At 37.8% G+C, this 26,414-nt stretch overlaps 1 protein-coding gene and 1 long non-coding RNA gene across 3 annotated transcripts in view; one reads left to right on the top strand and one right to left on the bottom strand.

Moving 5' to 3' along the window:
- LOC142457981 (uncharacterized) overlaps positions 1–13,964 on the bottom strand; it is a 48,278-nt gene extending 34,314 nt beyond the window's left edge. Inside the window, exon 1 of the long non-coding RNA XR_012786399.1 lies at positions 13,683–13,964. This is a non-coding gene — a long non-coding RNA (uncharacterized LOC142457981). The remainder of the gene's footprint in view (positions 1–13,682) is intronic.
- The window catches only part of NR6A1 (nuclear receptor subfamily 6 group A member 1), a 230,614-nt gene that overhangs the window by 100,786 nt on the left and 103,414 nt on the right, over positions 1–26,414 (top strand). The gene's annotated exons all lie outside the window — the stretch shown is intronic.

Raw genomic sequence — 26,414 nt, 5'->3', positions numbered from 1 at the left:
AAGGGGGAACTGATTACAGGAATCTATGTATAACCTCGAGACGTCAGTGTAATATATGACAAAATAATAATAATATATGAATGATAAAGGGTTCATGAGGTAGGGAGGAGTGAGGAGGGAGGGGAAAATGAGCAGCAGATATTAAGGGCTCAAGTAGAAGGCAAATGTTTTTAGAATGATGGCAACAAATGTACATGTGTTCTTGACACAGTGGATGTCTGTATGGATTGAGATAAGAATTGTACGAGACCCCAATAAAATGATTTTAAAAAATAAAAGAAAAAAAGAAATGGAAACACTGCTTTCAATAATGTATAAACTTAGATGGGAGGATATTTTTTTCTATGCATATTTTAGACTATATATTTGCTAACATCCAGAAATCTATTTTCACTGTATGTGATTTTAGAAATTAATTCTTTTCAATAGTTAAGAGCCGAAAACATTTCAAGTAGTCCCTGACAGGAAAAGGGAAGAAAATTCTCACTAAGCCATAGAAAATGTAGTACAGAGAAATAAACTGGTCCCTAAGAACCATATATCTGAGTTTAAATCAAAGTTCTGTCATTTGTTATCAGTTTGACAATGGATAAGTCATTTCTTTCTACACTTAAATATCTTCATCAATAAAATGGAACTGATGGTAATACCTGATTCTCTAGATGGTTGTTGATTAAATGACATGCTTATAAGAGCGTTGCATAGCCAGTGCCTGATATATAGCAAATCCATGAGAAAAAATGTTTTGCTCTTATTTGGGAAGGACATACAAGAAGGCTTCAGAGTTTCTGTAATTTTGAATTCCATTTTCCAGTTTTTGACAGTTTCCCTGTAATTTTTTTCTCCAGTGATGAGATTGATTCTTGATTTATTTTATTGATTTCCAGCAATAAATCATATCCATGAAATAAGAGTTTGTGTTTTGTTTTAATTTTATATGTTCTGAGATGTCTAAGCCTAATGATGTTAAGTTTATACTCTGTTCTAGTAGCTGATTTTCTATGTTGTTATCAGATGCCAAGCATCTGTACATTGTCATATTAGGAAGATCCTTCCACTTTCTTGTACTTAATTCATTTTAAGTTTTCCCTTAAAGGTTCTCTGTTTCTATTATCATGTAAACACAAACTTTCTTATATTTGGATACTAGATAATCATTCTCATTGTTTGTGAGGTTAGAATGAGACAAGTGCTATCAATTCTTGCTAATAGGGGTACTAAACTGTTTCAAATTTCTGAATGCATTTATGCTTTTAAAAAGCAAAAATATCTTTAGTGTTTTCAGTGAAGGTTTATACTGCAGTTTAAGTTCTCATTTGTGTCCTTGTTCTTGATTCAGATTTTCTACTTATTAATAAACAAATCAGGATGTAAGACTGTATATTGAGAATGGATTTTTGTGTGAATGACACCACGACATTTACAGGAATTTTCCTCTCAATGGGATTATAGGAGAAAAATTTTCTTTTTAATGATTTCGTTATCTAAATTTTCTATATAGGTCAGGTGTCACATGTATAATAACAAGTTTAGATTTTTCAAGTCACAAATGAATCAAAGTGAATACTTATAAAATTTACCAAATTTTGACAGAATGATTTTCCCATTCTGAAATAAGCATATTATTATCTTTTCAATGGAAAAACGTTATTTTGTAAAGCATATCACTCAAATTAGCATAATAATTTACCATCAGGGAAATTTTATGTGATTTTTGTAAAAGTTTTCAGAGGAAATACAGATTTTCTCTATTCTGCTTATGACTATGATAGGCGTGAGGACTCAAGATCTCTAGAATATAGTTTTTCTATGTAGTATCTGCTTAAATTGGTTGAAATAGTAGTATTAAAGATATAGTATTCTCGTCTTAGAAATCTGTGAGTACAGTGATCTCTTCACTATTTTCCCAACTTCAGAGTAGTTATCACTTTATATTCTTGCTACTTTGTGTTTGGCATATATGGATTGAAGATTTGTAATAACCAGAAATACTAAACAAAAATTATATTAATAGTCAGAATAACATTTCATCCACTAATGTTCCTATTCTACTTAACCCCTAACATGTAATAAAGAATATTTTAGATATACTTAAACATTTGAAACCTATTATTTTGTAAACTGGATATTTTCTCTTTAATAGACTTATGAAAGAAAGTTGGATAATAGTAATACATGTGATTTGTAAAACTATTGCATCTATTGATTAAATTCAATGATGTTCTTTGTACCATGCTAGATATTGAAAAATATTCTCACAACTACTCTTTGAAGTGGTATTGCCCACTCCCACCCTGTTCCATAGGGCTAATTTGTCTAGGGGGACATAGTCAATATTCAAGCTAAAACTGAATTCATAGGAGAAGCACACTAGCTTGTGTGATCATGAGGTGTGAAAGGATCAGGTATCAAGCATCAAGGAACAAAATTCATATCATTGTGAATGTGGGGGAGTACAGAGTAGGGGCCCAAAGGCCATTTTTGGGCAACTGGGCATCCCCTTACAGAAGGGAGAAGACGAGCTGGTCAGGATGCAGCGTAGCAATGATGAAGCATACAACTTTCCTCTAGTTGTTAAATGCTTACTTCCCCCAACTATCATCCCAATTCTACCTTACAAATCTGGCTAGACCAGAGGATGTACACTGGTATACATAGGAACTGGAAACACAGGGAATCCAGGACAGATGGACCCCTTAGGACTAGTGGTGAGAGTGGTGATACCGGGAGGGTGGAACAAAGGTGGAGTAGAAAGGGGGAACCGATTACAAGGATCTACATATAATCTCCTCTCTGGAAGACAGACAATAGAACATGGATGAAGGGAGATGTGGGACAGTGTAAGATATGACAAAATAATAATAACATAAATTATCAAGGGTTCATGAGAGAGGGGCAGCGGGGAGGGAGGGGGGAAATGAGGAGTTGATATCAAGGGCTTAAGTAGAAAGCAAATGTTTTGAGAATGATGATGGCAATAAATGTACAAATGTGCTTGGTACACGGATGGATATATGTATTGTATACGCATTGTACAAGCCCCCAATAAAATGATTAAAAAACGAAAAACAATTCAGATTTTGGTGAATAAGAATAGTGCTCAAGGATATATTTAAGTACCTAATGCCTAGAACAGGATTTGGCACAAGCTAAACACCAACAGAAATTTATTGAATGAATGAACTATATACCTAGAAACTCTTAAATGGCCAAGCAGAAGAAACAGTTCTGTTTTGTTAATATATAGAGAAGTGAGCCTGAGAAATGCAATGCTATTAAGAAGCCAAACAGGGATAATTCCACCAAAATGTAGGTCATAATAACAGATGACTAAATTAAGGTCCTCTTTTTTGACGTAACTGTGTAATCTACTTTAAGTATGTTTGCCAAGGTTGTTAGTGGGTTATTGGTCAGTGGTAGAATTCTTGCCTTCTATGCAAAAGACCTGGGTTGTTTGATTCCAGGCCAGCTTACCTTGTGTGTAACTACCATCTGTCAATGACAAATTGTGTGCTCTTAAGATATTGAACAGGTTTCAGTGGAGCTTCTGAACTAAGATGGATTAGGAAGAAAATGTGGTGATCTAGTTCTAAAAACAAGCCAATTAAAAACCTATGGATTACTATAGTCCCCACTGTAACCTACCATGGGATGTGTTTGATACAGTTATGCATTGGTAGCCATAAGTTGGAGGTAAATTCAACAGCAGTTAACAACAACAATAGTATATTTGTCAAACCTTTTTTCTTCAGTGAAGAAAGAAGTGGAAAAGCTATAACATTTACCAGTGGGGGCGGAGGGTGGTGGTGAATCCAGGTAGAAACCCGTGTCCTAAGTGTCAAGTAACTAGAATAAGCATGTCTTGATGTGGACTTTGGATTGGGAGCTTCTAGTTCTGTGGAGATAACTTGCCATCATGGCACATGGATATACTTAATTCTATTGGGAACAGCACCTCCTCTGTATGAACCTCTTAACAGAAAAGGACAAATTCCAGTTGGAAGAAAAGTTAATGTTTAGACACCTTGTATATACTAAAGGTTTTGGTCTATAAGATGAATTGTCACAAAAGCCTAGTTGTGACACTAGCCTCTTTATGGTACCTTTCTCAAATATTCATGGTTGACAAGATTCAGTCTCAGATGAGTACTAGCTAGCTATGTAATTATATTGACAATACAATGTGTTGTTGAAACAGAAGAAAGTGAAAGTACCATGTATCAGATTCAATGCTCCAGCACATGAGTCTGTTCTTGGAATGTCATTCTATGTCCAGACCCCTTTATTCCATTCCTAGAAATTATCTTGTTCTAAAACATCCATCAAAAGGAGACCGTGGGAAGGAGGGGAAAAGGGGGGACTGATCACAATGATCAGTGTATACCTGCCCCCGGTGGGGGGGCTGTTGAATAACAGAAATGTGGATAAAGGAAGACAGCAGTTGGTGTAAGATATGAAAACAAAAATATATAATTTATCAAGAGGTCACAACGGTGGGAGGGAGTCAAGGGAAGGAAAAAAGAGGAGCTGATACCAAGGGCTCAAACAGAAGTAAATGTTTAGAAAATGATGATGGTGACATATGTACAAATATGCTTGATAAAATTAATGTATGTAATAAGAGCTTTAAGAGTTATTTTTTTAAAAAAGACTGAGTCTTTGTGATTGGTTTACCACAGTAGTGTTCCTTGTGAAACTAGCCCATGTATTTGAAGATATTTCATTCTTTTAATTGATTTAAGAGTCCACTGGAAAATCTATTAAGATCTTAAATCTTAGCATATCTCTTTGCTTATATAAAACTTACTGTGTACATTAACTTACTGTGTACATTAAGTAGAGTTAACTGTGTTAACTCTACTTAAGCAGATGGGAAGGCAATTTCCCCAAATCATTGGAACCATCCTCAAAGTTTCTGAACTCTGTTCTCTACCAGTTTTTAGATGATATGGCTTCCTAGCCAACAGTTAGTTATCCCAGTTTATAACTTAATAGCTCCATGTGGAAAGATAATATACATGCTCTGCTTGGTTCACTACTCAATCTATTTCTAGCATTGTACCTTATGCACACTGGGATCTTAATATTCTTTAGATGAATGACTATACTCAGAAATAGAGTGCTTGCTGATGACACCCATGGAAATTCTTTAAACCAAGTCCTTATATTTCTGCTTACTCAGTCTACTTAATCATTTTATGGTAGCTAGGCATTGAAGAGACTGAATATGAACATCCTCTGATATCCAAATTTCTCACCTTTTAAGTTATTCTTTAACCTCTGGCATATACGTGGTGGCACAATGGACAGGTGTTGAATTGCTGACCACAAAATTGACAGTTCAAACCAACCATCTGCTCCAGGGGAGAAATATGAGGCTCTCTGCTTCTATAGAGATTTATAACCTTGGAAACCTTATGGGGTAATCTGCTCTGTCGTGGAATTGACTAGATGGCAGTGAATTTGGTTTTCTTGGAAGCAGAAATTTGGGAGTGACTTGTTAAAGGTCACTTAACTGCTAGTAGAGGAGCTAAGATTTGAAGTCAGATCTAGCCCAGCCACTTTCTAGAAAGAAAATACACCTACTTTTGAAATCTTTCTACTGTACTACACCATATCCTTCTGTTTGCTTTACACAGTCTATTGTTTCACATACTGTTAAATGTTATGTGGCATGTCTTAACATTTTTTTAGTTATTTAACACTATTAAGAAACACCAAAAAAAGAAAAAGAAACACCTATTATATCTAGTCCTTCTTGGATTATTTTTCATTTTTAAAACATGACCAGAGATATAGCAGGAAAACATTTGCCCAGGAATTCCTTCTGTGGCTTTGGTTTTAAAAGATACATTTTTTCTCCCATACTTGCAATTGGCTATTTTAGTTTGTTACTAATTGGCAATATATTAGGACTTTAATATGTTTTGTTATAAATTACCAAGAAGAATAAGTAGAAATATTACAAAAAAGAGGCTCTAGGAGTGACTAAGGGCAAGGTAACTGAGAGGAATTACTGAAACCAGAATGAAGGCTGAACATGGTAGTGGGACAGGAGGAAAGTGTAAGGAAATAGAGGAAAGGAGTAGGAGGCAAAGTGCATACAGAGAAGCCTAAATACAGACATGTACATATGTAAATATATTTATGATTATGGGGGAAATAGACCTATGTGCATATATTTATAGGTTAAGTAGTAGGGTAGCAGGTGGACATTGGGCCTCCTCACGCACACTTCCTCAATACATTAGCACCTTGCCCAGCTAAACGGTTATTCCATGATACCCACCTTGCCGACATGATCACTGAAGACAGATATGTGTGTAAGCAAACGTGGTGAAGAAAGCTGATGGTGCCCGGCTATCAAAAAGATATAGCGTCTGGGGTCTTAAAGGTTTGAAGGCAAACAAGCGGCCATCTAGCTCAGAAGCAACAAAGCCCACAGTCTAAGTGAATACAAGGTGTCGAATGGATCAGGTAGCAGATACCAAGGAACAAAAACAATCATTGTGTGATCACCTTCCTCACATAAACGCTGACGACGAATGTGTGCATAAGCAGGTGTGGTGAAGAAGGCTGATGGTGCCTCGCTATTGACAGATATAACGTCTGGGAACTTAAAGGCTTGAAAGTAAACAAGCAGCCATCTAGTCCAGAAGCAACAAAGCCCACACGGAAGCAGCACACCAACATGGGTGATCGTGAAGGGCAGAGGGGACCAGGTCTCAAACAACAAGGGTGGGGGGGTGGGGAATCACATTACCTTGAATGACGGGGAGTGCGTGATGTGGGCCCAATGCCCATCTGTAGATAGCTGGACATCCCTTGCAGAGGGGCAGTGGGGAGGAGATGAGTCACTCAGGGTTGTGTAGCAACAATGAAACTCAAAACCTTCCTCTAGTTCTTGAACGCTTCCTCCCCTCCCAATTATCATGACCCCAATTCTATCTTGCGGACCTGTTTGGACCAGAGGATGTACAGCGGTGCAGCAGGGATCTGGAAACACAGGGAATCTAGGATGGATGAACCCCTCAGGACCAGCAGTGGGAGTGGCAATACCGGGAGAGAAGGGGGTGTAGAAAGGGAGAACCGATCTTGGGGATCTATGTGTAACCTCCTCTCTGGGAGATGGGTGATTGGAGACGCCAGTCAGTGTAAGATAAGATAAAATAATTATTTATAAACTATTAAGGGGGAAGGGGAGTAAAAAAAGGAAACTGAGCTGGTTCCAGGAACCCAAGTGGAAGGCGAATTTTGAGAATGACGAGTGCAACAAATGTATAAGGGTGCTTTGCTCAATTGATGTATGTATGGATTGTGATGAGTTGTATGAGCCCCAATTAAAAGATTTATTAATAAAAAATTTAAGGAATCAGTGTTTTATAACTTTTAATATTAAATTAGTATTTAATTTCCCATATTCATTCAATAATTTTATTACTGGGATTTGAAATTCTTTATGTAATTTTGATACTTTTTATGTACATGTTTGTTTTAAATATTAGGCAGGACAGCTTAAGCTCTAGGTCAGTGTAGAACCCTTTTATTTCTGTTTTCTAGGAATCGGAAGAATCTGGGACAGTGAGCTGGGCATTAAGTCCTTATTGTGCTTTCACAGAAATGACATTTATTTTCAAGAATATTTTTCATGTACAAGGAACAATTCTAGTGGATTGTATATGGGATTCTTGAATCTTAAAACAGCCTATCTAGGAGGCATTAGTATTGTAGTTTTATGGTAAAGAGGCTGAGGTAAAGAGAAGGGTCTTATTCATATAATAATGACAGATTCAAGATTCCATGTCTGCGTGATCCTAAGAGTCATTTTTGCACCCAGCGGGTTTAGAATAGCTTAAGAATTGCACCAAACAAATGAAAACTCATTAGCTTCGAGTTGATGCTAAGTCATAACGACCCTATTAGGACATGATAGAACTGCCCTAAGAAAGACCCAGTACATTCCAGTTCTTTTGATGATAGGAGGTTCACATGAAATCTTGAGAAATTAGTTGACTGGTTTTAAATAAAGAAATCATTAAAACCTTGAGGAAACACCACTGATTGCATCTGGTGAACCAAATTCATAATAATAGCTGAAGGACACAAGGACTAAATTTTTTACCAGCCCATTGCTACTGCTATTATAATCTTGCTATATATATGATATATAATAATCTTATTTTATATTATAACTTATTGTAATAAGTTATTTAAATGCTCCTTTGTTAAAGATTTCCATCTAAAGTTCTGTGTACTTGAGGCATGTTAGCTGAGAAGAATGAGGCATCTTTATCGTTGCTTTTTTAAAATTGCCTTTTTCTTTTTTCCTGGACAAACATATCAAGTTTCCAGTATTGGGAAACCACTACTTTTACCTACTTTACTATGCTCATGCACATCTTTTCAGGATAGATTTTGCTTTTTGGCTATGGGAACACTGTCCTACCTAAAACCTGAGTCCAGATCTAAAAATATAAAACTCTAAACATACCGGCACTGTATTGGTTACTTGAGCCAAATAAGACATGAAACTTTTTCTGGAAAAAGCCAGGCTGCTTAGGATAATGTCAGATAATATGGTCATACGTTATCTGGGAAAAACTGTCTACTATTCAGAAATGTCCATTTCATGCTTGTTGAATTGCCGACATGACCATTATTAATATTTTAGGATTCTTATTTATGGTGACTTGCCTTGTGTTCGGGATAGTTTTCTATCAGTCTGTAATGGGTCACACATTACGAAAATTAAGGAAAAGGATAATAAATAATAGCTATTTTGTGTTGGAACCTTTATTGTTTGCTTGGTCCTCTTGCAGGGTAGCTAGTTCCCATTTAGCAGATAGGATATTGAGCCTCATAATCATGAATTAATATGTCTAATATCCTTTAGTAAGTAGATGGTGGTAATCAGACCTAAGTCTGATTGACTTCAAGGCCATTACCCTTTCTGTTATTCCATATTGTCCATGACAGTGATACTGTGAGGGAGAATATGGTATTAGTTACATCAGTTTTTGTAGTAAGAACTTCTTCATGCTAACTGGCAGTCTGGAGTATTTCATTTATCAGGCCCAAAGAAAATAAGGTTCTGAACTTCCTTTCTCACCCTTGTTTCAAATGTCTTATATCCACTTCTCAAGTATGTGATGGTGTTAGCAAATCCTTTCATTGTAGCATTTTAATTAAAGATTAATTTCTTCCCTGTTTAGCTGGATATTTGCATTGAAGATAGGTATGGTGGACATGAGCATAGTCTAGACCAGCACTACCTACCCTGTTTCCCCCAAAATAAGACAGTGTCTTATATTTAATTTTGCTCCCAAAGATGCACTAGGTCTTATTTTCAGGGGATGTCTTATTTTTCCATGAAGAAGAATATGGTACACATTTATTGTTTAACAAAAAAAAGGAAATTTATTACCTATGTGCAATACGGTAGTAGTTGTCATCACAAATCACCATAACCAGACAAACTATGAATCCTACAGTGTCAAGAATTTCTTGTTACCACCATTATTTCCATGTTCAACAATCTATGGTACATTTACTCATAATCTATAGTACGTTTACTTGCACTTCCTGTCTGCTCCGGTTGCGCTGCAGCCAACAGTGAGCTGCGCCGCGCTGCCGACACTACGGTCCAGAGTTACAGTAGCTTTAGGGGCCTTATTATTGGGGAGGCCTTATGTTCAGGGAGGTCTTATTTTCGGGGGATGCCTTATATTTCAGCAAGAGGCAAAACTGTCAGCAGGGGGGATGTCTACTTTCAGGGAAACACAGTAGCATAACTTTCTATATTGATGGAAATATATATGTGCTATTCAGTGTGATAGCTACTAGCCACCTGGTATTATTGAATGCTTGAAATGTGGCTGGTGCAACTAGGAAACTACATTTTTAGTTTTGTATAATTTTTGTTACATTAAAATAGTCACACATAACTAGTAGTTACTATATTGGACAACACAGTTGTAAATACTTCGTTGAGTTATCTTAGGATTTAAGGAAACTCAGTCATTGGTAGCTTCAAGGTAACTGATTTGTTTCCCAGCAACATTAAATATGGTATATGTGCAACTTAAATCCATTAGTATCATAGGACCAAATAGTGTAGAACAGGTTTATGTTTCCATAGTACTTTCTGACTAAGAACAATTAGTTCTTATGATATGGCCTTATTTTATATTTTCCCTTATGAAGAGATCGGCAATGATATGGGTGCTATAGGAAAATGTGTGAAGAAATCAAATGGTACCCAACTATCATAAAGAATAAGGTCTTAAATCTGGGGTCTTAAAGGATTGTCTTAAAACAAACAGCCACCTAAGAAAGGTATCAGTTAATTTCATGTGGAAGAAGCTCATGGAACACAAGGATTGTAAATAATAAAATCCGGAAAGACGAGGGAATTGTATTAGAGCTTAAATTCTGAACAGAAAGCTATGGGTGATATTGAAAACCCCAAATTCATTTGCAGGGCTCCTATGTGGATTAAGCTTCTGGAGAATTTCCTGTGATCATGACCTGGGACATGAATAGCCTAGCTTTTAGAATACATTGGAAAATAGATTAATACAGGTATAATTAGGTTAAATTTAATACCTTATCACTTGATCTCCCTTTTGACCCATTTCAAATTTGTTCTGGGCTGTTGTTGAGTTTCTTAATGTTATTTTTGATTGAGGATTTTTATGTTTTGTTATTGTTGTTGAGATATATTTGATTTTGATATTTTCCTTTTTTATAAATGAAAATCCAAGGCAGGAAATTTATAGAGACAGTAACTGCATTAATAATTTAGTATGGTTAGGGCAGGACGGCAATTGGAGGGAAATATGGAGCTAATATAATGAGTACAAGAAAGAAGAAAATATCCTAAGATTGATTGTAGTGATGATTGCACATCTCTTGTTAATTAAACCATTTAATTGTAAAAGTTTTTAAAAATAATTTTTTATCATTAATGATCTCATTTGATGAGTCTTTCAGATATACCTTTCAGAACTTGTGTTTGCTAATGGATCACAGCAGACTGGGAGAAGAATAAAACCATTTACTGCTATTAAAATGGAGCGCCAATCTGGCCGACTGGTGTTCCCAGTTGCAGCATGAGAACTTGCTCATTGACTGAGATTGGAGAATGGATCTCTCTTCCTCACTTATAGCATCTGTTAATTTTCTTTTTTAAGTCTCGAGAAGGAAGAAGAGACAATTTCTAAATTTTAGTTAGAGAACCATAGTGATTTAATAATCAACAAAAGAAATTGATGTTTATTTCTAATAGGCCTATGTAAGTCTTTAAGCTATTATTTTAGTTTTTTGTTGTGGAAAGTATAGCCCAGAACTCCAAAGTTTGTGATGTAAAAATTAGTTTTTAAACTCTGTTATATATCTTCTGAAGGTACTTGACAAAATTAAATAGTAGATTTCATATGCTATTCTATACTAATTTGATACTTGTAGAGTTTGGTATATTATATTTGTCTGGTCTTTTGAAAGAATTCTTAAAAGACATTAATATTTTTATTATGTCATTTACATTGCTAAAGTACTTTTTTTCTCTGACGTATCTGTAAAATTCTCTTATTTTTTTCTGAGTGCATACAGTTTATCAACTCTGAATCTTCTGGTTTTTCTAGCAATGCCAGGACATTGAATGAAGTTTCCCATAGTGAGAAAAAAGAGCACAGGGGGCACGTGACTTTGTGTCCTCCAACAATAGAGCTTTGATGACATTAGAGGTGCTTATAAAAGCTAGAAGGAGCTCTTAAACATGGCATCGTTGTGTTGCTTTTTTTTTTCCTTCTCTGTATTCTCAGAGCTTCCAGGAGTGCATCAAGCCTGTAATTTCCTGTTCTCTGAATTCCCCCATCTTTCTGCAGCTCCAAGCTTTGTGTCCTACAGCCTGTGACTCTGTGCTAACAAATCGCTATTGTCCAGTGGGGCGAATGGTGGCTGGAACTAAAGAATTGCTGTCTGGTTTCTATTCAAATCCAGGTAGTGAGATATATGAATGGACTTTTGGAATCATCATGTGAATAACGTCTGCTCGACATGAAGGCTCAGAGCCACACTAGGAAAGATGAACTCTTAGGCTAGCCTCTAGCTTTCTTCATGGTAGGCAGTAGAAATAGTTTCAATAGTTTATTCATGCTTAATTTCCCATTTCATTGCCAAAAATAGTGTTAGCCATTTAATTATTTGGCTACTTTTCTCTCAAGTTTTAGTGTTTCTGTTGATAATATGAAGGTGAAGAAAATGTTTGTTTTTCACTTAGAATTAATTTTCTTGAAAAGTTTCCTACCTTACACTTATTATAGCATAAAGTTTTCTTTAATGTATGCATGTAAAACTGAGAGAACTTCTTTATTCAAGAAACCAGTCCTTTAAAATACGTCTCATCCAATGGAGAAAATCTTTTTTTTTAAGTTCATTCAACCTATTTCTTTGCATATTTTTCACCCAAAGTCCAAATGTATACCAAAAAATAGAAACAACTTCAAATGCAAATATATCAACTACACAAAGCAAAGCTCATTCTAGTTAGGAATTCAGTTAGCATTGGTAAGCTATAGCAGAATGAGACTTTTAAAAATTCAGATTTAGAAGCTGGTCTATAATTCATAATTCTCACTTACTCGTGGAAAATTATTTTACCATTCTCTAGTACACCTCAAAAAGACTATGTTTTTACATTCCTGATATTTCACAGGTACTATGGAACAGGAGCCTTTATGTTTCTTTTTGTCTTTAACTCAGACAGCTTTGTAAACAGTAGTGTGTAGATTACAAGAGTTAGACAAAAGCAGGCGCGACTGAGAAGATGGGGGGGGGGAGCTTGGGGCACTTCCTGTCACTCAACACATTCCAGATCACTAAAAAATTTCCACACCTTCTACATTCCCTCATGCCCACTCTACATTCCAGTATTTTCCTGACTCCATGTGGCATGGTCTTTACCCCACTCCTTTCTTTCACTGGGTTTTTAGCAAGACTGCTTTAGAGGATATGCATTCCTTCAGATTGCACAAAGCATGGCTGGGAAAATGGCTGGCAGCTTCCGAATCCAGTCACGATCAACACATGAGCACCTCACACATCCTTACCCCCCTTGCGCCGCCCCCGCCTCCCCCCCCCCCCATTGCAGCTGGCTGACCTGTCTCACCCACTGCTGGCCTATCGAACAGCCAGGACTGTCTGGTTTTGGCTCTTGCCTTTGTCCATGTCTGGCTTAGTTCCTCTCTGTCTACGTTTGCCTCTACCCCCACCGCCCCAGGCGGCACAAGTGTTTGGCCACACAAAACTAAGATAGAAAAGGTGGTAAAAACTTCAAACTTTTCTGGATTTTCCAACAGTTTATTCTTTTGTGAATTTCTTTCTACTTCAAATATTTCATTTAAAGAAAACAAATACAAATTGAATTATCTAAAGGCAAGAATGCAAAGCAACCTTTGTATTCCTTGTAATAACTGACTTCATAACTCTCTCCAGCTGCGTTATGGGGTGTGTATAAAAAGCTTCTGTTCTGAGAACAAAGGAGCACGTGCAGAAATGAGATTTAAAAATCCACTGACAGTATTTCATTATACAAACTACTACTTAAAAGATTTTAGTCATGCCTCTCAACAGATTCAATTTTAAAATGGTTTTTAGTTTAAAAAAAAAATTAAAGTGCTTACCCAGGAAAAGAACCGAAGTAGTCCTGAACTGTTACGTAAGACTTTTTACAGTTGGATCTTTGTCAAAAGGGAATGGGGGTGGTGAGAGAAAGCAGCAACAACAGTCAAAAAAGTTCAAGCTGCTGTAGCTAGAGGACAACTTCTGTTTCCAGATAGGATTCTTGCTGTAGAAATGGAACTTCCAGCGAGCACAGCATTCTGTCCCGGTAGAGAAATGAGTTTGTCAGTTAAGAGAGAGAGAACACGAACCCAGACTAGACGAGCTTATTGAACCGCGCCAGATTTCCTTGCAGCCCTGTCTGCTCTGTTCGCATTGAACTATATATGACCCAGATGATGGACAGAAGCACATTCAGTCATGTGCACACTGGAAGAAAGCGGATTTGCTGATCCCTGGCAGTGCAGGGGTTTGTCTTCTGATTGGGCTGTGCCCTGATCAGTGAAACGTGAAGCCCTCACCATTCAGAGGTTGTAATTCAGGACTGGCAGTTTGAGTGTCTGGCTGCCTGTAGTCACTGAAGGAGACTTTGAAGGTGTTGCTTTTGTTTGCTGGCATTACCTACCCAGAAGGTTGTGCATACCTGTGTACTTGTAGCAGAAAAGTTCTAGTCTTTCTGAAATGGAGGAAAACTAAGCATTTGCCTGAACCCATTCTAATATGGATGAACTTGGCTCTAATTTAAACCAGTTATTAGATTTAAAATTATTTTGAGATCCTAGCCAAAGCTATAGGGTCAATATGAGTCAGAATTTATCCTTGACACATGAGTTTGAGTTTTAACCAGAGCTGATGTCCATACCATTCTAACCCTCATATTTTGGGTTTGATAAGATTTTATATATATATATATCTGACGTAAAAAATTCTGAATGAAAATTGGATGTCTAAACAGCAAAGAATTTAAGTTTGGAATTTGGGGGCTTGGACGCATACTTATAAGAAGCTTTATTTCCTCATTATCTTCTTTGTGAGGCTGTCACTCTTATTCTAGTTTGTAGACACATAGGAAATTGCCTGAAGAGGGCGGGGAGAACTACCAAAGTGTAGACCCCACTGAGCTGTGACATAGCCTTTAATCATGCAAGACAGCTATAGTTTGCTTTCTTCAGCCTGTTTGAATTAAGATCCTTGGGATTTCTGGGCCACTGAGAAACCAGGACATCAATTGTGATATTTTTGTTTAGTACATGAAAGTTGCTTTGTTTGTTTAATTAATGTAAGTTGACATTAGTTTATTTTAAAAATTAAAAGCAATAAAATTATGTTAGTACCAACATATTAAATATGCTCCCTAATATTTAATATCTTTTTTCCCTGTGAGCCTTCTTGCCCGTCCTGGAATTATTTGAAATACTTCTAAGCTAGTATTTAAACATACAAATGATTTGCTATATTTTCTGCCTTTATCACACTTCTTGAAATAATCTTGTGATCACAGTTTGCTATAAATCCTGGGCTTATTTTTTATGTACTTATAATTTCTTATACATTTTGGATTCTTCTCGTAACTTGGGAAAAGCTAGATTGATTCAGAACAACAACGACAACAAGATAGGATGTCTGATTAAGGTTCACCTAACCCAAGCCATGGTGTTTCCTCAGATGCATATGAAAATTCAGGAATAAACAGGGAAGACCACAAAAGAGTTGATGCATTCAAATGACAGTGTTTGTGAAGAGTATTGAAAATACTGTGAATTGACAGAAGATGAAATAAACCTGTTTTGAAAAAAGTACAACCAGAAGGTTCCTTAAAAGCAAAGAGTGAGATTTGGTCTCACATATTTTAGACATGTTATTTGGAAGGACTTGGAAATGGATACCACGCTTGATAAAGTGAAGGTCAGTGAAAAAATGGAAGGTGCTCAAGGAATTAGATTGACATTGTGACTGCAGAAATAGACTAAAGTATGGCAACAGGGTGAGGATGGCACAGCATGGTAGTTGGGTTTCATTTTGTGTAAAGCCACTGTAAAAAGAAACCAGCTCCACAGTACCCAACCATCAACAGCAACTTTTAATATTTATTTAGGAGCTCTGATGGTGTAGTGGTTGTGCTACCCACGAGGTCAACCCTGAGAGAAACATGGGGATTTCTACTGTGCACTGGAGTTATAATCTTGGAAACTCACAAGGGCAGTTCTAGCTTGTTCCACAGAGTCAGTGAGATGGAATCGACTTAATGATTTTGTTTATAATATTTATGTACTTATAGATACATTTTAAATGATATATGAAGTCACAGGTTAATTTAGAAATACTGCTTTATTTCTTCTGCATTTCATGAAACTTCTTATTTGGAAATACTTCTTTCTGGATTACTTTCCTAAGAATGCCATAACAAATTACCACAAACTTGGTGACTTAAAGCAGCATAAATGTTATTCTCTCACAATTCACAGGCCAGAAGTCTGGAATCGTGGAGTTGGTGCCATAACTCCTCCTGTAAGCTCTAGGGAAGAATTTTGCCTTGCTTCTTCCAACTCTTGGTGACTATTGGCATTCCTTGTGAATATTTCCCTACCTTGTGCTCTTCGTATCATGATTTTTTAAAGCACTTTGTTATTCTTGACTGTAGTCTTACATTTGGAAGTAACCACCCACAGTGGAAAAGTCAATTCTATATAATCCATGTAAATAAACAAAATTTACCACAGCAAAGGAATTGAGAGCAATGGCACATGTTGAGATCAGTAATAGAAAATCTACTATTAGAACTCACTGAAACAACTTGTTAGTGTTTCTGACAGTGTAGTAGAGAGGTCTCAATGAACAGGAACAGAGTTGTATAATTTGTATAATGACCTATCTGAGGAGTAGTATGTCTAGCCCAGTGTGGGCACCCGAGGCACAGAAGCAGTTTGGATAAGGTCTGTATTTGGCGGAGTTTACAATTTATTAGAGGAGACAGATTTAGAATCTGGTTGTTACATTGCCATGGAATCAACTTAGTGATACCAACAGGTACAAGTTGCTCTGAATCCTGAGGAGAGACATGGGTCTGAGATTTCAGAGAGCAGAGAAAGCAGGCCATTTTTTTTAAGGGGGAAAAAATACACATTTGACTTTTTTTTCTGTGGGTAATTTGGCCTTTGCCAGCTCTTTTCAATGCTTTGCTTGAATTTCTACTTCACCTCAGAGACCAGGTTAGGTCCTTGTATAATGTTACGCAGGCTTCCTACAACTTATAATGATTATAATTGAGTATTCCTTTACATGCTTGCTTACCATCTGTTTCCTCTACCAGACTTTAAGTTTGTAAGGGAAAGGATCACACCAGGTTTGTGTGCACTTGAATCCACTGTGCAGAGATATTAGGCACCCAATAAATAATGTTGAAAGAATAATTGAATCCTTACCTTCCTAGATTCCTTGGGTTCTCTCATCAATTGTAGGGATTTAGTGGGTGTAGGATTTAGGAAAAAGTAATCCTATGATCTTGGGAGAAACATCTCATACCAGGTTAATAGTCCTTACAATGGCACTGCCAGGTCACACCTGCAGAGATGTGCTTTATAGAAAGGACTTGTCCTTTACAAGAAATTTCCCAGGAGAGGAGAGCCAGAGAATTGACAGGGAAGCTACAAGTTACAACAGATTTGTGAACTCAGCCAAGCACAGTGGTGTCAGGGCCTAGTTGCTCCAAATAAGACATGGTTTAAACAATACTTGTGTGTATGGATAAAAGAAGTTGAGGACTGTATTTGTCCCAAACAGATTACCTTAGTTTCTGTGGAAAGTGTAAAGCATTCCAACAAAGGGTTTTAATGTAGTTTTTTGTTTTGCACCCATGATCATGACGCTGAATAAATGTCTTCAAAAAATAAAATTCCTTAAGTTATGGGTGAATTTTCTTTTTTGAAGATATTTATGAATCATGGTGCTACTGAAAAATACTAAACATGCCAGGGACTGCCAGGACAAACATCTGTCGGAATCTTCTTTAGAGAACTTAGCATGGCAAGATTTTGTCTCACATCCTTTGGGCATGTTATCAAGAGGGGCCAATTCATGAAAAGGAACACCATGCTTGGTAGAGTCAACAAGAAAAAGGAAAGCTCTCAATGAGATAGATTGACAGAAATCATGGATGCAACAATGGCCTCAAACATGTTCTATTATAATGACTGCCTTTTAACCTATGTACAGGCTCAAGATGAGTACAAATAAGTGTTCTGGAACCCCCATTCTTCTTAATATTTTCCATACGTTATTAACATCCAAGACAAAATACTCGACAACTTCAGTCTTTTCTCCATTAATCATGATGTTACCTACAGGTCCAGTTGTGAGAAATTTGGTCTTCACATTGAGTTATAGTGCATACTAAAGAATGCAATCCTTGATTTTTATCAGCATGTGTTTCAAGTCCTCCTGATTCGATAAATTCCACATTCTGGTGAGTCACCTTTCTTTGGAATGGGCACCAAGATTGATCTCTTCCAGTAAGTTCTCCAGGAAACTGGTTTCTAAATTTTTAAAAATCATTTTATTCGGAGCTCGTACAACTCTTAATAATCTGTACACACATCCATTGTGTCAAGCACATTTGTACATTTGTTGCCATCATCATTTTCAAAATCTTTGCTTTCTATTTGAACCCTTAATAGCAGCTCCTCATTTTCCCCCGCTCCCCCCTCCCTCATGAACCCTTCATAATTTATAAATTATTATTTTGTCATATCTTACACTGTCCGACGTCTCCCTTCACCTACTTTTCTGTTGTCCATCCTCTAGGGCGGAGGTCACATGTAGATCCTTATAATCGGTTTCTCCTTTCTACCGTACTTTACCAGCACCCTCCCTGTATTGCCACTCTCACTGCTGATTCTGAAGGGTTCATCTGTCCTGGATTCCTTGTATTTCCAGTTCCTGTCTGTACCAGTGTACATCCTCTGGTCTAGCCAGATTTGTAAGGTAGAATTGGGATCATGATAGTTGGGGGGAGGAAGAATTTAAGAACTAGAGGAAAGTTGTATGTTTCATCGTTGCTACCCTGCACTCTGACTGGCTTGTCTCCTCCCCGCGACCCTTCTGTAAGGGGGTGTCTAGTTGCCTACAGATAGGCCTTGGGTCACCACTCTGCACTCACCCTGATTTACAATTATAAGATTTTTTTTTTGTTCTGATGATGCCTGATACCTGATTCCTTCGGCACCTTGTGGTCACACAGACTGGTATGCTTCTATCTGAGCTTTGTTGTTTCCAAGCTAGATAGATGGCTGCTTATTTACCTTCAAGCCTTTAAGACCCCAGACACTATATCTTTTGATTGCCGAGCACCATCACCTTTTTTCACCACATTTGCTTATGCACACATTTGTCTTCAGCAATCGGGTCAAGAAGGTGTGCATCATGGAATGGCAATTTGATAGAACAAAGTGTTCTTGCATTGAGTAAGTACTTGAGTGGAGGTCCAGTGTCCATCTGCTGCCTTAATACTAAACCTATAAATATATGCACATAGATCTATTTCCCCCATCCTTTATAAATGTGTTTACATATGTACATGCCTCTATTTAGACCTCTATAAATATCCTTTGCCTCATAGTTCTTTCCTCGATTTCCTTTTACTTTCCTCTTGTCCCACTTTCATGTTCAGCCTTCATTTGGGTTTCAGTAATTTCAGTTATATTGCCCTTGCTAATCCCTGCCAGGCCTCTCACACACTCCTTGCCACTAATTTTGGATCACTTGTTGATCCCTTGTCCCTGAGTTGGTCAACACCACCTCCTTTCCCCGCCCCCCCTCCCCCATTTCCCCCTATGTCCCCCCCAACCATTGGTCCCATGTTTGCTCCTCCAGACTGTTCATCCAGCCTATCTTATCTAGATAGATCTACAGAGATAAAAATATGTGCCAAAAAACAAGACATAGCAAGACAAAGCAGCAAAAGAGAACACAAGGATCACAACAAAAAAAACCAATGACCCAGAAAATAAATTTTTTCTAAGAAAAAAATTTAAAATTAAAAAAAGAAACAAAAATCTGTGAATAGATCAAGGTCTGATTTTTTTTTACCTCTAAGCAAGTCTTCCAGTTAAGTCTGATGGGGTGCCATGCTCTGGCCCCAAAGTCTGTCCTTTGCACTCCCTCAGGAGCTCTCTGCTCTGCTCCCCCAATTGCCTTGTTGCATGCCTTTAGTGTCTTGCCTCTGTGTCTCGGGGTCAGACTGGGCCAATCCTGACACTTAGTCTCCAGTGTTATCCCCCATAGGGCCATGCGTCAGCGAGGGATGTCGTGTCTCATAGTGGGATCAGCCATATGGTCCACTCTGTTCATTGGCTGTTCAGAGCGCAGATATTGTCCTCCAGGCCTGGTGGGCCAGGATGTGCTCCACCCTCTCTTCCTCCCCCTTCATTTGCTCACATGTGCTCTGATCAGACATGTCCCTCTTCCCTAGCTGCAGCTTCAGTGCAGTTCTCTAAAGTAAATTCTTCTGGGGGGAGAGGCAGTTGTCCATTTAGCCCCTCCACTGGCTCCCCTCTCCATGGCTGCATGCTGCATCCGCATCTCAGAACACTGGATAAGTCTGGTCCCTCTTTCAGTGCCCTGTTTCCCCTCTCCCCCACCTCCCCAACCCCGCCACACATCTCTTTTTTTTCCCTTTCCACCTCCTCCCCTTTTTAGTTGGCTACCACATGTACCCCTGGATTTGCTCTGGCCCCTGCCATACTACCTGGACTTCACTCCTGGAATGTTTGTATACAGTAGCTTTTTCCCTGTGCCCCCGCCCCCCTTTTAACCCCATTTTTCTTTTCTTTTTATAAACTTACCTCAGCAGATTCATGTGGTACTTGCCCTTTTGTTCTTGGTTACTGCACTTAGCATAATTTCCTCCAGTTCTTTCCATGCGGTGATATGCTTCATGCGTTCATCACTGCTTTTTAGTGATGCATAGTACTCCATTATACGTATGTACCACAGTTTTTTAATCCATTTGTCTGTTGATGGAAATTTGGGTTGTTCACAACTCCTTGAAATTGTGAGTTGTGCTGCGATGAACATTGGAGCATAGATGTATGGCCATGTTTTGTTTCTTGCTTTTTCTGGGTATATGCCCAGTAGGGGTTATTGCTGGGTTGTATGGTAGCTCAATTTCCATCTGTTTTATTAGTGCACTTGTTCCTCACTGCCTACAGAAATAACAGGCTTAAACATTCAGCACAATCCATTTGTCCTGCTCTAATTACTTATTTTCATCTACTTTTTCTGTTGAGCTTTTCTTTTTTGTTTTGTCATTGTGATTGGTTGTTTTTGTTGTTGCTATTATTTGTTTCCTGTTTGTGTTTTGTATGATTTTCTTTATATGAAATTCAAGATAGGTTGTGTTTTGTTCTTTGTCACTGGTTTGTTGTTGTTTTGTTGTATATTGTTGCTTGGTTGTGCTCTGTCTTGTTTTTGTGCATGTTATTATCTCCGCAGGTCTGTCTAAATAAGATAGGCAGGATGAACAATCTGGAAGAGAAAACAGCGAGACCGCAATTCCAGGGGGACACAGGATAAGGAGAGGTGGGGGGGGGGCGGAGAAGAAGTGGTGTTAAACAAACCCAGGGACAAGGGAACAACAAGTAATCCAAAACGGTAGTGAGGTGGGTGTGGGAGGCCTGGTGGGGTATGATCAAGGGTAATGTAACAAAGAGGTATTGCTAAAACCTAGGTGGGGACTGAGCATGATAGTGGGACAGGAGGAAAGTCAAGGGAAATAGAGGAAAGAGCTAGGAGGCAAGGGGCATTTATAGAGGTCTATGATTGAATGATTAAATTGTATCGGGTGAAGAAAAAAATAAGAAATAGCTGAATTGTGGAAAACTTACAAAAGAATGCTATGGGGTGGAGCTGTGGGTGTTTGCTATGCTGTTCTATCTGTGTATGTTTATTTTTCTGCAGAATAAAAATGAATTGATTTTTTATTGTATTTTCTCATTTAGAGAATAGATGTAATAAACATGGGTTATTTTAAAATATTGTAAAAGTCATTTCTTGATAAGTAATTGATTAGTGTAGTTATAAATGCAAAAAGGGAAAAAGTTACTAGAAATAAAACATTTCTAACAAAAGTTTAGGAAGATCTTGATTATGAAAATGCCTTATATTTTACATAAATGTTTTGGATATACTGTTCAATCTCTTCATAGACCTTTGGCACAGTACTTATTCATTCAACTGCCCATATAGAAAGGTTGGTGATTTGAACCCACCAACAGTTCCACATCCTGCTTTTGTAAAGTTTTACAGCCTTAGAAACCTTTGGGAGTACTTTTCTGTTCCATAGGGCCCTATGAGTCAGAATTTGCTCAGGAGCAGTGGGTATGGTGCAATAGTAAAGAATTTGCTTTCGCAGCTTTGGAGAACATCTCAGGGTGTTATTTTGTTAGTACTCTGACAAAGCACACATTTAATCAAGACAGGTGTGTATTATTTAGATACATCCTAAATTCTAACGATGAACATTGCAGTTGAATAAAGGAACAGGAATAAAATCATAACTCCATAACAGCCTCTAACAAACTTTGAATTTCATAAAAATCACCGAGTATTAACAGACATGAAATGTTAGTAGACTTTCTGAAAATTAATAGAAAATTTTAATCAGTGCTAATGGGCTGTGTTGTTACTAGGCAGCTCCTGTTCATAATAACTGGGTACTAGACTTTAAAGATAAATGTTATCTGTAGCCTTATCACTGATTCAAAATAGAGGATTCTTCTATGTCTTGATACCTTTTTCTTAAAAAAAAACACATTGTTATCTTTTAACAGTTTTATTGGTGTTTAATTCATATATCATACAATTGACTAGTGCATTCATATTAAAAAGAGTTGTACAGTCATCACCACAATCAATTTTAGAACATTTTCTTCTACTCATAGCTGTTAGCTCCCTATTTCCCCTCAGCCTTTCCTGTATACTCCCATGAAACCATTAATCCAGTATACTGTCTCTGTAGATGTACATTGATCATTTTTTCATTTAACTTACCTTAAGTGAAGATTATTGAGCAAAATATTTCCTGGAGTGTTATTTCCTTACTATAGATATTCTTGACAGTGGCAGGAGCCTTTGATTCAGCCAGATCTGAGGTCATGAACCTCCCCCAAGTACTCCTCATAGCCTTCCTGTTCTCTAAGTTTCTCTCTCAAAATGATGGCCTTCCAAGCAAGCAATCTTATATGGTAATCATTAAAGATGCTTTGCAAAAGCATGCTAAGCTCTGGACAGGACGATATCTTGCCTGAGATATGAGCTATCTGGTCCTGCTTCAGCTTGAGTTTGATGACCTGCAGCTTCCCCACTAGGTTAAGTGTACTCTGACTCTGGTTCTTAGAGTGATCCATCACATCTAGTGCTGTCAGTGCTATGAGTTAGTTTCCAGAGAGACTTAGGATCTTCAGAGCAGAAAGTTGCCTCAAAATAATAGTTGATAGCTCTATTGGGTGGTTATTGTTCAGGCATAAGGTCTCTAGTCTTGTTTGTTTGTTTTTAGTTTGTGTAACTCAACAGGCAGAAAAGGCAGTATGTTGTACAGGAAGAAAGTTTTTCAGCATAGTACACTTCCCTATCAGTGTAGGTGGTAAGATGTTGATTCTGTTGTGGGATAAGTCTGTGGTCCTAATAATGACAGTAGCGATACCAGGAGAGTAAGGGGAAGGTGGGGGGGAGAAAGGGAGAACAGATCACAATGATTGACATATAACCCCTTCCAGGGGAATGGACAACAGAATAGTGGGTGAAGGGAGACAGCGGTCGATGTAAGACATGAAGGAAAATAATTTCTAAATTATCAAGGGCTCATGAGGGAGGATGGGAGAGGGGGGAAATGAACTGATACCAAGGGCTCAAGTAGAAAGAAATGTTTTGGAAATGATGGTGGCACACACCAACCTGTATGATCATGAGTTCTGACAGCATCAGGCACCAGAAGACCCAAAACAAATATGTCATTGCAAATGATGGTAGTGAGAGTGGAGGCCCAGGGCCCACCTGTAGACAATTGGACTTTCCCTCACAGAAGGGTCCCAAGGAAAGAACAAGACAGGTGCAGCACAGCACCGATGGGACACACAACATTCCTCTAGTTCTCTAATGCTTCCTTCCATCCTCCTCCCACCTATCATAATCCCAGTTCTACTTAAAAATCTGCCTAGAGCATGTGCACTGTTACAGATAGGAGCTCTCGACATACGGAATCCAGGACAGATAAACCCCTCAGGAACAGCAGTGGGAATGGCCATACCATGAGGATAGGGAGAAGTGGGGGAGAGAAATGGGAAACTGAATACGATGTATAACTCCATCCTTCCCCCCACCTCCCCAGAAGGACAAACAGCAGTTAAGTGGATGAGAGGAGACAGTGGGCGGTATAAGACATGAAAATAATAATACTTTATAATATATCAGGAGTCCACGCGGGTGGGATATTGAGGGAGGAAGAGGGGGAAAGTGCTATACCAAGGGTTTAAACAGAAAGAAAATATTTTGAAATTGATGATGGCAACATGTATAAATGTGCTTGATACAATTGATGTATGGATTGTTATAAGAGCTGTAAGAGCCCCCAATAAAATGATTTATTTTTTAAGAAATGATGATGGCAACATGTACAAAGGTGCTTGACACAATGGATGTATGTATAGATTGGGATAAGAGCTGTAAGAACCCCCAATGATTTAAAGAAAAGATGGAGGGTGAAGACCTAAAAAAGGGGGGGGCTGTGGCACTCATTTTTTGCATAGTTCCACATGAGTACAGAAATCACTGTTCCCTATCCTAGTTCTGTAGTTCGGATCCTCCTCATTTCATAGACCACTTGAACTCACCTGTAACGTGCTTCCTCTCTAATTACTTTAAAAATTATTAGCATTGTCTTGTGCTTTTAGGTGAAAGTTTGTACAGGAAATTAATTTTCCATTCAGTAATTCATACACATATTGTTCTACATGTCAGCACTCCCCATTTCCACCCTACTTCCCATTTTTATTCACCAAGTTTTTGGTCCTTCTTGCTCCCTCATTTTTACTTTTAGGCAAATGTTGCCCTTTTGGTCTCATAATATTTGTTCTAAGGAACATATTCCTCGTGGGTGTTATTGTTTATTTTACACACCAAGCTATTTACTTAGTGGAGGCGTGGCCTCCAGGAGTTGCTTCAGTTCCACATTAGGAGGGTAACTTAGGAAATTAATAGTCTTGAGGTTTCTTCCTATTTCTATCAAACTAATAAAGTCTTTTGTATAATCTGAGTTATGTTCTACATTTTTCTGGTATTTTCAAGAACCTTATATTGTGTCTCTGGTCAGAAAGTGGGTAGTGGTAGATGGGCACCAATGTAGTTACTCCATAGTTCATAAGGACTATTAATTCTTTGAACCGATTGCTTCCCTGAGTCTTTCAGTTTTTTAATTCTCCTTTGTTCCATATGGGAAGAGACCAATACTTGTATTTTAAATGGTTGTTCACAAGCTTTTAAGATCCCACAGGTTGATTCCTAAACCAGTATGTAGATCATTGTCTTTGTGTACCCTGTTGTGCCATTTGAGCTAGATGTCATCTAAAACCATAGTCCTTAGTCTTCAGGCCCAATATCATGAAGTATCTGGCAATTGTTAATGATGTGTCCATAGCCACGCCCCTATGTGCTCTTTTATATATGGGAATATACATGCAGTACCTACAAATATATATGTAGAAAAATGTACATCCATACGTATATGAGCACATGGGTGTAGTTCCATATGACCTCCCACACCTATTAAGCATACAGGCTTTGTGGCACATCAGTTAAAGCACTCAGCTACAAAATGAAAGATCAGTAGTTCAAATCCATCAGCTATTCCTTGTAAGAACGACATGGCATTCTGCTTCTGTAAAGATTGATAACCTTGGAAACGCTAGGGAAGTTTTACTGAGTCCTGTAAGGGTGTAATAGTCAAAATCAACTCAGTGGTAATGAGTGAGATCTGCTTATGGATCCACTAAAAAATTATTTGTTACTATTTTTTCAGCATGGTATATGTTGCATTATTTATTATAGTTGGCTATTTTTGCATACCTTTTAGTGTTTTCTTCTGTTCAGGTGAAGACAATTTCCCCATCTTGTGATTGCCTTTCTCTTCACCAGAATTAACATGTGTTGCTTAGAGTCCTGGTGCTGCAGTGGATTAAACATTAGACTGCTAACCTGAAGGTCAGCGATTTAAACTCACCAATTTGAGGGATGAAGATGAGGTAGGTAGTCTGCTTCTGTAAAGATTTACAACTTTGGAAACTATGGAGAGCAGTTCTACTTTGTTTAATAAGGTTCTCTCAGTTGGAATCAACTTAATGATTGGGAGTTTTGTTTTGATTTACAGTCTAGTTAGTGAGCCTCCCAATCTCCCTCTCCTGTGAATGTGAACATCCCTTCATGTGGTTGTTTTCCACTGCCATTGGGTTGATTCCAACACATGGTAACCCTATAGGACATACTAGAACTGTCCAAGCTATAAATCTTTATGGAAACAGACTGTCTTATTACTCTTTTCCCATGGGGCAGCTGGTGGATTTGAACCACCCTTTTGGATTAGTAGCCCAATGGTAACCCTGGATCACTAAGGCCTGAATGCCATCATTAGTGAAGTATTGCTTCATGTGCATTGCTCATTTTTTAATTGGATTTCTTTTTTTTTGTTAATGTGTTGGGGTTTTCTATAAATTTCAGAGATTAAGCCCTTGCCAAGAATGTCACTGTAA

Source organism: Tenrec ecaudatus, chromosome 10 (genome assembly GCF_050624435.1).
Source record: "Tenrec ecaudatus isolate mTenEca1 chromosome 10, mTenEca1.hap1, whole genome shotgun sequence".
Taxonomy (NCBI): Eukaryota; Metazoa; Chordata; class Mammalia; order Afrosoricida; family Tenrecidae; genus Tenrec; species Tenrec ecaudatus.
This window is presented reverse-complemented; position numbering and strand designations above follow the sequence as displayed.